Source organism: Trachypithecus francoisi, unplaced genomic scaffold (assembly GCF_009764315.1).
Source record: "Trachypithecus francoisi isolate TF-2019V2 unplaced genomic scaffold, Tfra_2.0 Lachesis_group15, whole genome shotgun sequence".
Classification (NCBI taxonomy): domain Eukaryota; kingdom Metazoa; phylum Chordata; class Mammalia; order Primates; family Cercopithecidae; genus Trachypithecus; species Trachypithecus francoisi.
Window position 1 is genome coordinate 26,131,290 of NW_022681460.1, and position 14,615 is coordinate 26,145,904.

General features: G+C 33.5%; 1 protein-coding gene and 1 non-coding gene across 2 annotated transcripts in view; one reads left to right on the plus strand and one right to left on the minus strand.

Moving 5' to 3' along the window:
- Nucleotides 1-14,615, plus strand: part of CENPW (centromere protein W) — a 128,659-nt gene that overhangs the window by 76,488 nt on the left and 37,556 nt on the right. The gene's annotated exons all lie outside the window — the stretch shown is intronic.
- On the minus strand, nucleotides 10,498-10,604 carry LOC117098225. The gene has a single exon (XR_004443266.1). It is a non-coding gene; the product is annotated as a U6 spliceosomal RNA (small nuclear RNA).

Consider the following 14,615-nt stretch of genomic DNA (forward strand, 5'->3'; position numbering starts at 1 on the left):
CAGGAAATTCACATTTGGATTTCAGTACAGCTTAGAGTTATGGTAGTGCTATCCAACAACTTTTTTGAATGGTAGTTTGCTTGATACCAACATGAAACTTGCCAAACTCAGCAGGCCAAATCCTAGTTTTGGAATATGTGGGAACCAAGAAATCAGCAGTTAAATGATGAGGGCTGTATCACTTTCAGTCCTGTAAGGAAACAAATTCTACCTAATGGTGTAGAAGGTCATTTTGAATATAACCAATAATCTTTTAAAAATGAAATGTCTCTTTTGTGGCATATCATAATACATATAACATTTAATAATAGAAACCTACTCTATTACATTTCTTCTTGTGAATACTGTCTGCAATGTTTCAGCTTTTCAGACTTAATTATAGCTGGCTAGACATGTACAATTATGCTTACCTCTAGAAATGAAAACACAGTAGTATTCATTGTGTGTATGAAAACTAAGTCACAAATTCACCTTACAGCTACTCTATTTCAAAACTGCCCCAGTTAAAGTGAATAGATTGGCATTAAACTCATTGAATACAGAGCTTCACATCTTCTAGTAAAACATTGCTATTAACTTGGCAAAAAAATGATGTGTTAAAATTACAATACATATAATAAAATAAGAAATTATAACCCACAGTTGATCAGCCTGTTTCTGTTTCTGAGAATAAGCTATAAAATCTGAGATCTGGAGGAGACATCAAAGATCAATGATCAAATGCCCAGACTTTATTTAGCAAAGGTACAGCCAAGTCATTCAACATGAATTGCTGTCTGTTCTATTTCTATTTCTAAAGATCCAGATTATGTTGTTTCTTCCTTGTCTGTTTCAATGCCTAACCACATAATGAAAAATTATACAATAACTCTAATTATGGCCCCTCCTGCTAAGGTTTACAAATATTCCTTGTAATGTTTTTAAAATCTTTCATCTTATCATGACATAGAACAATTGGTTAACATTCTCCTTGTAATAGCCTTCCACTCTTAGAGAGTAGATAAAGCATCCACTTCTCTGTCTTAAAACATCCCACTTCTTTAACAGTATGTTGTAATAATTGTTTTTCCTCTTTTTAATAGTTCTTTCTTGGCCTCTGGAAATTTCATTTTAATAACTCTTTCCAAAGTGGAAAAAATATTTTATAATGCGCTTGAATGAAAATGTGAAAAATGGCAGGTACATTATTTTCTGTCCTCTTTACATAAATCTCTACATTTATGGTTATATTATGCTTCCTTTTTTCTATTAATAGGTTATTTAGCCTCTCAGCCATTGTGATTGATATATTTTTTGTTTTTTCTGCCTTTCTGGTGCTCTACTAGACTTCATCCATCTTATATCTGTTTATATAGAAGGAGAAATTCTGGATGCTTTAGTAAAACTTTGTGACTTATCAGTATCCTATGTCTGTTGTGAAACTTAGGTAATTTAAGGCTCATATCCTGCTGTTAAGTAAAAATACGAATTTAGCATCTTTGTAAATCCTACAATCTATGTTACTTATGTAATTAATTTTCTCAGATAACCATTGTTATTCCAATTTTACTGCTTAAAAATATTAAATATGAGGCTGAGTCACTTGCTCAGTGTAATGTCTTATTAGATAGAGGCATGTGAAAACCTTTGGACCACTGCCCTTCCCACAAGACCACATTGCTAATATTTCACTTTATTTGTGTGGATAAAGCCTTGGACTCTTAATGCTTCATGGTTTGTTTTTTTAAAAGTATGCTCTCAAATGCAGTGCAAATTTTGGAGAAATAAATATTACACTATATTTTTTAATGAAGTAAAAATAATGTTTCAATGCTGTTATGCTTTCATTAAAAGCTTGGCCTGTAAATGATTGTGTGCAGTCAATTGAGGGGATTCCTTTTGGGACCAATCTTATTATCCAGAGTTTAGTGTTCCGGGGTCAGTGTGGGTAAGGTTTATGATGACATAAAAAATATTGCCTGGCAATGAAACCTCTGGGACTAGAGCTTATCATAATCGATTTGATGTATTTTCTGTATTTTTTTCCCACCAATTACATTTACTAGATAATCTAGGTGTAATCCTTCCTAGAATCAGGGAAGTGTACTAATCACCTTTGAAAGACTTTTTAGTCTATGGTTTTGTAAAGCTGAGTAATCAAGGACATGATAATTTTAACAAAATGCTTTTCAGTCCACCAAAGTTATTTGTTTCCAGGATGTTAGTATTATGCGACATGATGATGAAAGAAAGTGATCACAAATCTGTTAGTTGAGACATCACTTCTACGGAATCTATAGTGTCTTTTGAGGTCCCAACTTTAGTGAGGACTGTGGACACAACTCTACTTATTAATATCACCCAGATATGATATTTGCTTCTGAATATGAGACATTGATGGCATTGCAGGGAAATATATTTTAAATACTTCCACGATGTTAAAGATGCAGTTTGGGGTTCAAGCTCCTGAAATATGAAGCACAATACCAAAGATGAAAACTTTTAAAACTATTTTAGATCAATGACCTCACAAAATTTTTCACTTTCCTTCAGAATGTTTAAAATCTATTTATTTTTGTTATTATCTAATCATAACTCCCCTTTTCACCATATGTCATTAGGCTAAATAAATAAAAATAAATCAGCTGAATTTTGTTTGCTAATAGAAATAAAAGAAAAATAGAACTTATAGATATGCCATCTGATTTCTTTTAGGCATATGGCCTGGTTTCTTTCTGGCCCTAGATTAATGTATTAGTTCACATGGCTGTTATTTATTAACATGTATGAATTGATAGTTTACATTGGAGAGTTAGTATTCTAATGCCACATGATGAAAAGTTCTGTAATGGACATTGAAGCTTTTTTTTTTTTTTTTTGGCATTCATAGGGTGTGACTTGCTAATTGGTAAACTAAAGTCAACCTGTATATGAGTCATTTAGAAGTTTTCATTGATTACGCACAACAGAAGGAGGTCTGTAGACAGTAATTTTTATTTTAATGCCAGACTAAATGGCTTATTTCTTTTAAGCAAAGTTTCTTAAGCAAATGTGTTTGAAATTGCCTGGCATGGAAAAAGGAAACTAAATTTGTCAGAAAATTAAAATAGAAAGTAAAGCCAGTTTACCCTTAGATATTTCTCAAAATTAATCTTTCCATACCGTATGTTCTTATATAAAACAATCAGATATATCTGTATCATGCTCATTTTTGACTCTGGCCCAGTTGAAATTGGTTTTCCACCAACTCTGCTGAAGGCCAAGGCCATGGCCCTTATAACTTAAGCCAAATCAGACAACGAGCAGCCTCTTTGGCTCCTTGGTTGGTGGAAAGACTTTGTAACGTTATAACCTCAGTTTGAGCAAAAATACAACTTGAAATTATAGTGTCTTCTGGATTTCTTCACCCAGTTTTGTCTACAAATGGAAATAAATTTATATATTTACTGAGTAATGGAGACATACTTTAAGAATGTGCTTTTTAATGTTTCCAAGAATAAAAAATTAATAATTGTATGGAAGTTGCCATAACAATTTTAAGCTCATTGACCTTTTATTTTTTTCAAATTATCAATTTTGGTTTTGTTCTACTCTCATTTTACTCCCATATGGGAGCTAGGGCCTGAAATGCACATTTTCTAGTGTTGAGTGTTCAGTTTATAATGCTAATATTTCTGCAGCGTCCAAAACAAAGTGAAATCAGTTGATAGTAGAAGGTTAGCTTTAGAAAACATTGTGCTAATTGTCTCTATTTAAGCAGCTAGTGCTGGAGTATAGACTCCGTAAATAAAATTAGAATTAAAATATAAAAACATTTTTCTATAGTGAATATTTATTGATCAATTGGAAAACAATGGGAGATTGACTTTTTTTTCTTCCAACAGAGAGACCTTTAAAATTGCCATGACTTTATATTATTCTCTCATTATTAGTAATCACCCTGGAAGAAAATGTGATGTTAATGCCCAGTAAAATGTAGTCTCTCTCTCTCTCTCTCTCTCTCTCCCCTTTTCAGACATTATCTTTTTATTTACTTTTCACATTTTATTTTATAAATTGCAAATTAAATACCTTTCTTAAGGGCTTCTCTTATTATATAAACCTAAATTGGGCTTAACAAATTAAGAAACATATATGAAGTATTTCATTTGGATATAAACCTTAAATAAAAATGTTGCTGAATGATATGTGACCGATTGAAAACTAAATAAAGTTAGGGCTCCAAATGACTAAGGTAAAGTATAGAAAGGGAATTATCTGATCTCAACATGACACAGAAAGAAATCTATTTGTTGATAGAAAAAATTAATCACATATTAACATCTGGACTTCATGTGGATACAGTGTTTGTTTAACAATTAGCAGCAGTGCCTGTTCAGCTACATTCCTACATCTGGGAACAAAACAACATAGGAACTAAAAATAAAGACAAGGAGAAAATAAAAAAATTGCCTGCTGTAAAATAGCACAGTTACTCTACATTATAAATTAAAGGGATCTTGTCACCCTCTTTGGAAGTACAAACACACTTTCTGCAATAAGTACACCCCAGATACTACCCAGAGATGCCCTATAAACTGATATTTATTGTATACTCAGGGGAAAAGATTATAATTTTATATCATGATGAAATGAGATAGGACTTAAAGATTCATTGAAAATATTTTAAAGCACTTGCATACTGATGCACTTTTAATTAAACAAAATATAGCAACATCATTTGATAGAATAATTATGTTTCTTTAAGACATAATACACAAGAACTGTTTAAACTGTATTACATACTTTGAAGAAGGTAACTTACATAGATACAAAAGAGTATACATTGGTAATTTATGGCGAGCAAAGGTATGTATTTTTGTTATGTTTACAAGGAGAAAAATTATAGAATACCAACTACACTGGATAATCTGGATTTTTTTCCTCCTATTAAGAAGAGCAAAATAAATATTTACTTATGCCTAAGAACAATCTGATACTGGTAGTTTTCCTGAGACTGTAATGCAGGTTTGTATTCTCTGTTAAATTGTAGATTCTATGGAAGATACAGTCTTAGTTTCTCTAAAGTATTGTAGAATATGTACCACATGTTTTCTGATGCTGCTTATCTTTTAATTGGCTGGAGAATAAGCCCATATGGTAAACACAAGCATGGCCTGTAGTTAATCGTAGGGATGAAAATATTCTCCAGAGATTTGAACTTTGCTTGTCAGATCCCTCTGGGCCCACTTGAAAGAGGTTGGTTATTGCCTCTGACATGGCCCAATAACCCTAGAGCAAGAAGGAAGCCTGAAAACTTTGGCCTATAAGACTTGGTTATGTATATATGAGGCTTTTCTCTGGGACTTCTCAGGGAAAGAGGATTTTTTTCCTCTTCCTTGGTTTTAGCTATTATTTGTTTATTATATTGAAAAGTTTCAGTCTATCAATCGTTACTGTTGTGAACAACTGATCGCTAATATTTGTACATGAATGTTTGTACCAAATTGATTATTTTGCACTTGAAGATGACTGTAGTTTATCAAAGCTAAGAAACTTTGAAATATACCTGCTTTAGGCCAATGGAGCCAAATATTTCTAACCACTCTCTCTAGGCCTTCTTATACTTCAGGCCATTTCCGAATTCTATAGCCAAGATCATGGTGTTCCCCTGGAATCATTAAACTACTTGTTCTTCATGACTTTCCATATCATATTCAAACCATTCATCCATAACTTCAAGTAATTCCTAACCTCTACCTTCATCTCTTTCCACACTTCCCTATTCTTCAGCTCATAGGCTTTCACAAATTTTATTTTTCCATTTGATTTCTTTACCATTTTGATTGCAAATAGAATTATGAAATGTCTAAGTCAGATCATTTTTGGTAGTCAACCTTTGATGAGCAGATGCATTTATTAACACATCTACTTCTAGAAGACAAAAGTCTCTCACTCTTCATTGGGTCTACTTATATTTAAATGATTTTACATGTATGTATATATGACTGCCTAGTAAGAAAGAAGAAGAGTTTTAAGGAAGGGGATTCATTCATAGGTGACAGCATGAATAAATATAGTTTGTATAATTTCTTAAGCTCTAAAAGTAGCCATAAGCAATATATAATTTGTATAATTCCTTAAACTCTAAAAGTGGCCATAAGCAATGAACATTGAACTAAAAAGAGAAAAGACAGTATACCTTCCATCTCAAAAAATGGGAATTTCAGAATCTGACTCTATTTTATTGCAAGTGCCACTGGGGGTTTTTATTTCATTAAAAAGTAATTTAGTAACATTTATGTTGTTTGTTTTACCCCTTTTAAAAGTAGTATCTAACATATTCTAAATATTCATCAAAAGATAATTATTTTTCTTAATTTTAATGAATTTAAAAGGTAATTTAGAATTCAACTGTAGATCTAATTAAAGAGTATATGCTAATATATAGAGAACATGTTATAGATGTCTACAGAAAAAAGCATCATATCAAACAAACAGGTATCTGCAAAATCAACTTATTTTCATAAAGGTCAGAATATAGTGGGGTATTTTAGCAGATATATACCTTCTAAAAAAGTCATTATTCTGCTATATTTGGCATTAATTAGATAAATTTGATTATAGGGCCTAGCTTAATAATGTTTTAATGGAGGATTTGAAAGGACTGGAGAAGCCTAGTGAAGATGATTAAAGGTATTCAGAAAGAATGATCCATTTGAGGAGGGTCAGAAGTGTTAGCTGTATTTGTATTAGAGAGGGAAAACATAGGTTGCTTTTAAGTACTTTGGAACACAATGGAAGATATTTATTTGAGTTTACCTAGTAAGAATTTGACTCCCTTCTAACATAATTTTTGTACAATAGAAACTAGAAGACTAATGTCACACTTCTCAGAATCCTTTGCAGCATGGCAAATTCTGTTCATGGTCTACATTCTACCAAGCAGATATACCCAATTAAGATTGGCAGGTGAAAGTGAGCAGTAGTGGTTATGTAAATGAGATCTGATCAGCTGGCAATCCTGATGGTGGAGGCATTTAGTTCTGTTATGGCTAGCAATGATCTAAGTTTCTGGTAACCAGTCCCTGGTGACTTAGGTGTTAAGCAGCAAGATGATAGCTGTTTAGCTGTCATGTAGACACTAGAATAGCCTATAGAAATTTGGGCATTTTTCCTTGGATGCTCTGTTCCTGACTCTAGTAATCAAACAGAATTTTTTGTTCTTCCAGAGATTCTGTAAACTTCCTAACTTCACTCCATTCCCTGTCACAATAATCCCCTTTCTTCTAAAACTGGGATAGTGGATTACTTTTTAAAAAGTTTAAAAATTTCTATAGGTTTTGGGGGAACAGGTGGTGTTTGGTTACGTGAATAAGTTTGTGGTGATTTCTGAGATTTTGGTGAACCTATCACCCGAGTAGTGTACACTGTGCCCAGTTTAGTCTTTTGTCACTCACCCCTCTCCCACCCTTTCCCCCAAGTTCCTCAAGTCCCTTGTATCATTCTCATGCATTTGCGTCCTCATAGTTTAGCTCCCACTTATGAGTGAGAACATACAATGTGTGGTTTTCCATTCCTGAGTTACTTCACTTAGAATAATTGTCTCCAATTCCATCCAGGTTGCTGTGAATGCCATTATTTTGTTCCTTTCATGGCTGAGTAGTATTCCATGGTATATATATGCTATGTTTTCTTTATCTACTCATTGATTAATGGGAATTCGGGCTGATTCCATATTTTTGCAGTTGTGAATTGTGCTGCTATAAACATTCATGTGCAAGTATCTTTTTCATATAATGACTTCTTTTCCTCTGGGTAGTACCCAGTAGTGGGACTACTGGATCAAATAGTAGTTCTACTTTGAGTTCTTTAAGGAATCTCCACAGCGTTTTCCTTAGTGGTTGTACTAGTTTACATACCCCCTAACAGTGTAAAAGTGTTCGCTTTTTACCACTTCCATGCCAACATCTATTAATTTTTGAATTTTTGGTTATGGCCACTCTTGCAGGAGTAAGGTGAGATCAAAACCACGTTGTGGTTTTGATTTGCATTTCTCTGACAATTAACGATGTTGAGCATTTTTTCATATGTTTCTTGGCCATTTGTATAGCTTCTTTTGAGTATTGTCTATTCATGATCTTAGCCTTTTTTTTGATGGGATTGTTTGTTTTATTCTTGCTCATTTGTTTTAGTTCCTTGTAGATTCTGGATGTTAGTCCTTAAATAGATGGGACATAATTACACTAAAAGCCTTCTGCACAGCAAAAGAAATAATCAGCAGAGTAAACAGTTTCTCACAGAGTGGGAGAAAATCTTCATAATCTATACATCCAGCATGGATTACTTTTCCTGTGAGTAAGTTTTCTGCTTGTTACTGCCATTAATCAAATTTCTTTGTAATAATAACTAATGAATATTTTTTACATGTCACCATTTAAAATATTATCTCACTTAATCTTTACATCTGCTTTATGAGCTTCTAAGTTTCCCCAAAACACCCAGTGGTTACTTACAAAAAGATAGTCAGATCCAGGTCTCTTTTGATATGACTATTTCTAAGAAGGATGAATAAAGAAAGTTGGTTCAAATGTAAGTCAAAAAGAGGTCATTTTAGGCATAAAAATAAGCAGTTTAATAGAATACTAATTGTATCTATGGAATAGACTAATCAGTGAACTCAAAGTTTTATCACTGAACATCCTTAAAATGACACGGTTGGGGCCAAGGAATCATTTGTTAGACTAGACCTCATTTGACATACTTTTTTAGCATTTCGGTTCTTTACTTTTATACATAGAATTTCTAAATTTCTATTTGATCACTGTGATCTGATGTTATTGTCTTTAGAGTGACAATGTAATTTTATGACAATACGATTATTTAATAGAATTATGAGATTTTTATAGTCAGCTGTTTATTTTTTCTAAGAAACAGAACTACAAAATATTTAAAATTTTGTAGTAATTCCTTAACATCATTATATATCCAAAAAGTGTTAAAATTTTCTCAATTGCTTCATCAATTTTTTTAAGAATTAGTTTTTTCAAATCAGAATTCAAAGTATATATATTACAATGTTTTGACTTGTACCTTGAGTCTCTGTTGATTGGTAAGCCTCCTTTACTCCTAATTTCTCCTTGCAATTTATTTGTAGAAGAAACTGCATAATTTGTCCAGAAGAATTTCCCACAGTCTGGATTTTACTCATTGCATTCCTGTAGAATTATTCAATATGTTCTTCTTTTCACTGTGTTTTCTGTAAACTAGTGGGATTTGGAAACTTTTTCAAATTCAGGTTTGATTTATTCTGCATAACAAAAGCACTTCATAGATGGTAATGTGTACTTTTATCAGGAGGCCTGGTTGTTTCTCTTAGATCCTTTATTTCATTAAGGACTGGTGATATTCTAACTCTATGGTACCTTCATTTATTATCTAACAACTTCTCTAAGGTAACTAGTATGTTTATTCTATTTTCTATATTATCTTTTCTTTCTCCCTGCACTTCTTAATAACTATGCTATATCAACATTATCATGACATATAGCCATTATATACTATAATGCTTTCGTTGCATTTATTATTTAATCTTGGTTCTATAGGTAAATAAGAATTTAATTATTACTACTGCCCCTTATGTGTGATCTTTATTGCCTACTCTCCAGTCATTTTGGTGTCTGAAGTTTGTTCTGTAGTAGAATACTATGGAAGAGCTCTATGGGGCAATATTTCTTGAGTTCTTGTGTGTTCACAAAAAGTTCAACACTTTTATTTGTAGGTCACTTAAACTGCATATAAAGTCCTTGGCTCACGTTTTCTTTCCTTGAGACTCTCAAATATATTAAGATATTTCATTGTCTTCTGTCATAAAGCATTTCTCTTAAAAAACATGACGTCAATCAGGTCTTCCCCCCCACCCCACCCCGTATCAGTGACTTGGTCTTTTTGTTTAGACACTGAAAGGATCTTAATTTTTTCTTAAAAGTTGTTTTTACTAGAATATGTTTCCCTGTGTTCTCTTCTGGTTAACTTTTTTCTAGGTATATGGTTTGTTCTTTCTGTATATATGTAGCTTGAAGTTTTTATTTATTTCAGAAAAGTTTTCTTGAATTTACATTTTGGTCTGGATTCTATTCTATTGCTTTAGGTGTCTTCTTTGGAGACTTCTACTACATACGTGTTTGATTTTGTTTGCCTTCCTCTATCTCTCATTACTTTCTTTTAAGTTGTTTTTCTATATTTACTTTTACATTTTACTTAAATTTCTCTTTTTCTATATTCTTTTTTATAAGGCATTATCCATGTATCCAAATGCTTTTTTTCACTATACAAATCCATTTATTTATTTATTTATTTTTGCAGATAAAGGCTTGTTTTATTTTAATGGCTGATCTATGTAATCACAGAGGCCAGTATGTACAGACAAAGGGGGAGCTTTTATTTCTTGGTCTCTTCCTCCTTGGACAAAGTCTTGATGATCTCCTCCTTCTTGGCCTGGAGGCGCTCTTCACGGCACTTGCGTGCTTCCTTGGTCTTAAAAATATGGAACGCTTCACGAATTTGCGTGTCATCCTTGCGCAGGGACCATGCTAATCTTCTCTGTATCGTTCCAATTTTAGTATATGTGCTGCCGAAGCGAGCACTCAAATCCATTTATTTGTTCTTGTATTCCTTTAGGTTTAGTCATCATTTCTGAAATGATTTTTCTTTTATTCCTAAGTCTTTCTTGAGTTTTGTTCCCTTTCTTTACAAATATATTTTTTTCTTCCCTTCAGCTCATTTCTGTTTCTAATTTTTCTGCTATTCTTTCATAGTTTCTATTATTTTACAAAATTCTTTTAGATTCTTTTGAAATATTAGGAAATATTTTTATCTGTTTTATGGGATGTTTCCTGGCATGCCTCTATTATCTACATGAATATTATCCTTTTTCCTTACAAAAACTTTACATGTGATCTGTCTACAATACATTCCTCTTGCTGATTTTAAGTGAGAAGTGTTTTCTTGTATTCAAAGAAAGGGAGGGTCAGATGAGCGTTCCCAGTTTCATGGCTCTGGACTTCTCCATACTTCTATCCTGGAGCTTCTCTTTTCTTTGCCATTAATATTTCCACACTGCTTCTACTTAGATTTTCCTCCAAGGTATTTCTTCTTAGGTTGGGCATTTGTTTTGAAAGGGTCCTTTCACAACAAATTATGTTGCTCGAGACTCCTCTGCATGATCTTTCTGTTCTATGGTCCCTTGAACTCACTCATGAATTGTAGCCTTTTAATGCCTTCAAAATGACTCACTAAGCTGTCACCACTAGAGAGGACACTTTATTTTGAGGGTAAATATCTGTTCGGAATTTGGTTTCTGGATCTCAAACTCATCAGAAGTACTTTTCTCTTTTCTGCTTTCTCCCATACAGGAGCTGATACCATGTGGGCCTGATATAAGGTCAAGTTTTGGTATTGCAGGAACACCCTTTTTGTGAAGTCAGCTATAGATGTTGACATAAGATTTTGTTTTGTCATTCTAGCTTCTTTGTTTTATTGAAGGTTTGGAAAGATTAAAATACCAGTCCAGTGTAGCCTATACTGTCCTGCTAGAAACCAGTAATCAGTTTATTCTTAATCTTTTTTCATGACTCTAAGAGGATTTGAACTCTTTTCCTTGAAGATTTAATTAGCAATCATTTTGCATATTCAGGGCAGGAGTCTATAAATTTAACTATCTGCTTTTTTGAGGTCTTTGCCATTGTTATATCCTACTATACAATTTAGTCACTTCAGAAAAGCAGTTACCTAAATAAATTCTTAATAGAAAATGTGCTCTTTGTAAACGTGTATGTATACACAAAAATTTACAATATATAATACACATCTATGTAATATATATGTTAATAAAAACACATTAAAATTGATTTAGTTTACAAATTATTTTAAAGAGTTTCTTTAAATTAAAAAAATGTGAATTTATTTTGCTTATAAAAGACTCAGGAATGCATTCCCATTTTGATCGTTTTGCTTTTATCCTAAATGTTTTCTTCTCACCTAATAAAAAGGGGAAGGAATGTTTTGCCAAGCTCAAGACCCATTTGGATATGTGGTTTCTAAACATCAAGCCCAAATTGAACACTTTGGAGTTTAACCTTGTTTGATTTTAGCTAAAATGGCTTCCTGTTTCTAAGAAAGGATAAAAAAAAAAAAAATTCCAAAACTCAATTGAAACTATCACAATTCTTTTCGAAAACCCAGTGGCTCACATGACAAAATACTTTGATGAATTAAGTACAAATGAACTGGAATATGTAAATTAAATTTACCTGTAAAATATAGTTGGTTTTATAAATTCAGAAAGGGAGTAGTAAACTGAGACAAATGTCCTCAGGAAAAGGCTGCCAGGACTTGGCCAAAGAGTGTTTGAAAAACACTGCTGCTGGAGATATTATAATGAATCCAGAATACGTGCAGTTTTTGTGTTTTTCCTTCGTGTAATTTTGTTGTACTTATTCCCACAGCCAACTTCAAATGACCCCCTCCCTGCCCCCTAAGAAAAAAACGGGGCAGCTGAGAAGTTTGCTTAAACTTCTTAATACTTTTAATCCTTACTTGTTATAATTTGATTACTGAGACAGATTTTCTCTGTGGGCCTCCTATTAAATCACTTTCAAGTTGAAACAAACCAGAAATCCTTTTAAATAACAGAGCTAGTATTCACTTCAAGCTGCTCAGAATTTATACAGAAACTGTAGAATGTCTCTCCTAAAATGTTGTAAATATGCCCAGAGGCTACTGTGATGGGTTTATCCTTCCAACCTAACCAAAAATAAAATAAGTAAATGAAGGTACTTGATGTTCTGGGTTATAAAGTAGAGGATGATGTTACTCAGGCTTATTATATCTGATTTTATTTATTTCCATATTATTAGATATCAACATAGATAAAGTTACTTCAAATTAACATTGTAGGTAGTTTTTTCTCTAGGTACTCAATAGTATGTCCGTTTGGTTTGATATTCAGAGGATCTGGTTCAAAGCAATCTTTATATTATATATTTTAACATGGAAAATAAACTGTTTAATCATGTTTAAATGATTGTTTTTTCTCTCTATTTTGGGATAGCATCAGATCAGAATATCCAAGTTTGATATTGATCTTATGCGTCTAAGAAGCTATTTTGAATTATTCACCTAGAAGGAGTAACCCAAACTAGAAAATTTATAACAGCTGAGGCCTACCTGCTGTTATAGGGGGACAGGATGTGGAGTGGAAAGAACAGTAAGTACAGTCATTCTCAACTTTTTGTGTGCATAGATATTTTCAGGAGGACCTCTTAAAAATACAGAGGCTTAGCTCCAGAGATTCAGATTCAGTAAGCTTAGAATAATGCCCAGGAATCTGCATTTTATATGTGTGATACTGTAAGTTGTCTTCAGACCTTAATTTGATAAATAACTTTATTAGGATTTTAGATGCCAGGTAAAGAATCCAAGCACAATTTGTGAACTTTAGTGGTCAGGAGACAATTGTTTTTTGAAAAAGAAAATGATCAATTGTGCTGTAAACAGTGGCAAATAGAAAGTCGGGACAAATAGAAGCAAAAATTATGAAAATGACAGGTAGCTTGATGGTTGAAGAAGACTGATTACATAGAGAATGGAAGTATGTATGGTAAACAATAAGGAACTCACACTAATTTCACATGAAACAGAAAGAGGGATTTGTAGGTATTAGTACTGAAATAGATACAGTGTTTTAAATGTCCATGTTCACTTCACTCAGTTCTTTCAGGTATGATGTCAGACCAGCCACTACAATATCCAGTTGGGCCTTTGTCCTGAGCAGCTTGCTCTGACTGCTTTATATTTGGCTTGTCGCTCCATGTTTCATTTCTCTACCTACTGCTCTGGCTCTGTGATTGCCATCCATTGCCTTGATCAGATCCTGCTCCCTCTATCCACCACTCCCGAACCAAGTAATACCTTGAGGAGCTAGGCCTCCTGGAACTGGAGTCAAGGTTGGTCCTGTTCCTATGTGTTTATAACTACCTCTTATCCCCACTCACTGTTCCACTTCTTGTGTTGCTCCTCTGGGCATTGACTGAAGGAAAACTTTGCTTTCATGAATATGTATTATTTGCTTCCTGTTCCAGGGTCAGCCCCCTATATATAGCCAGGCGAGTCTCTATTGAATTTTATGGTCTTCAAATTTTTATGTTCACTATAATTATCAGCAGAGTATGTTAAAAATAAGATTGCTCGGCCGGGCGCGGTGGCTCAAGCCTGTAATCCCAGCACTCTGGGAGGCCGAGACAGGCAGATCACGAGGTCAGGAGATCGAGACCATCCTGGCTAACCCAGTGAAACCCCGCCTCTACTAAAAAAAATACAAAAAACTAGCCGGGCGAGGTGGCGGGCGCCTGTAGTCTCAGCTGCTCGGGAGGCTGAGGCAGGAGAATGGCATGAACCCGGGAGGCGGAGCTTGCAGTGAGCTGAGATCTGGCCACTGCACTCCAGCCCGGGCGACAGAGCGAGACTCCGTCTCAAAATAAATAAATAAATAAATAAATAAATAAATTAAATTAAATAAATAAATAATTAAAATAAAATAAATAAGATTGCTCAGACTAGCAGTTATGGAGAGCAAAGGAGATTAGTGTTACCCCAAG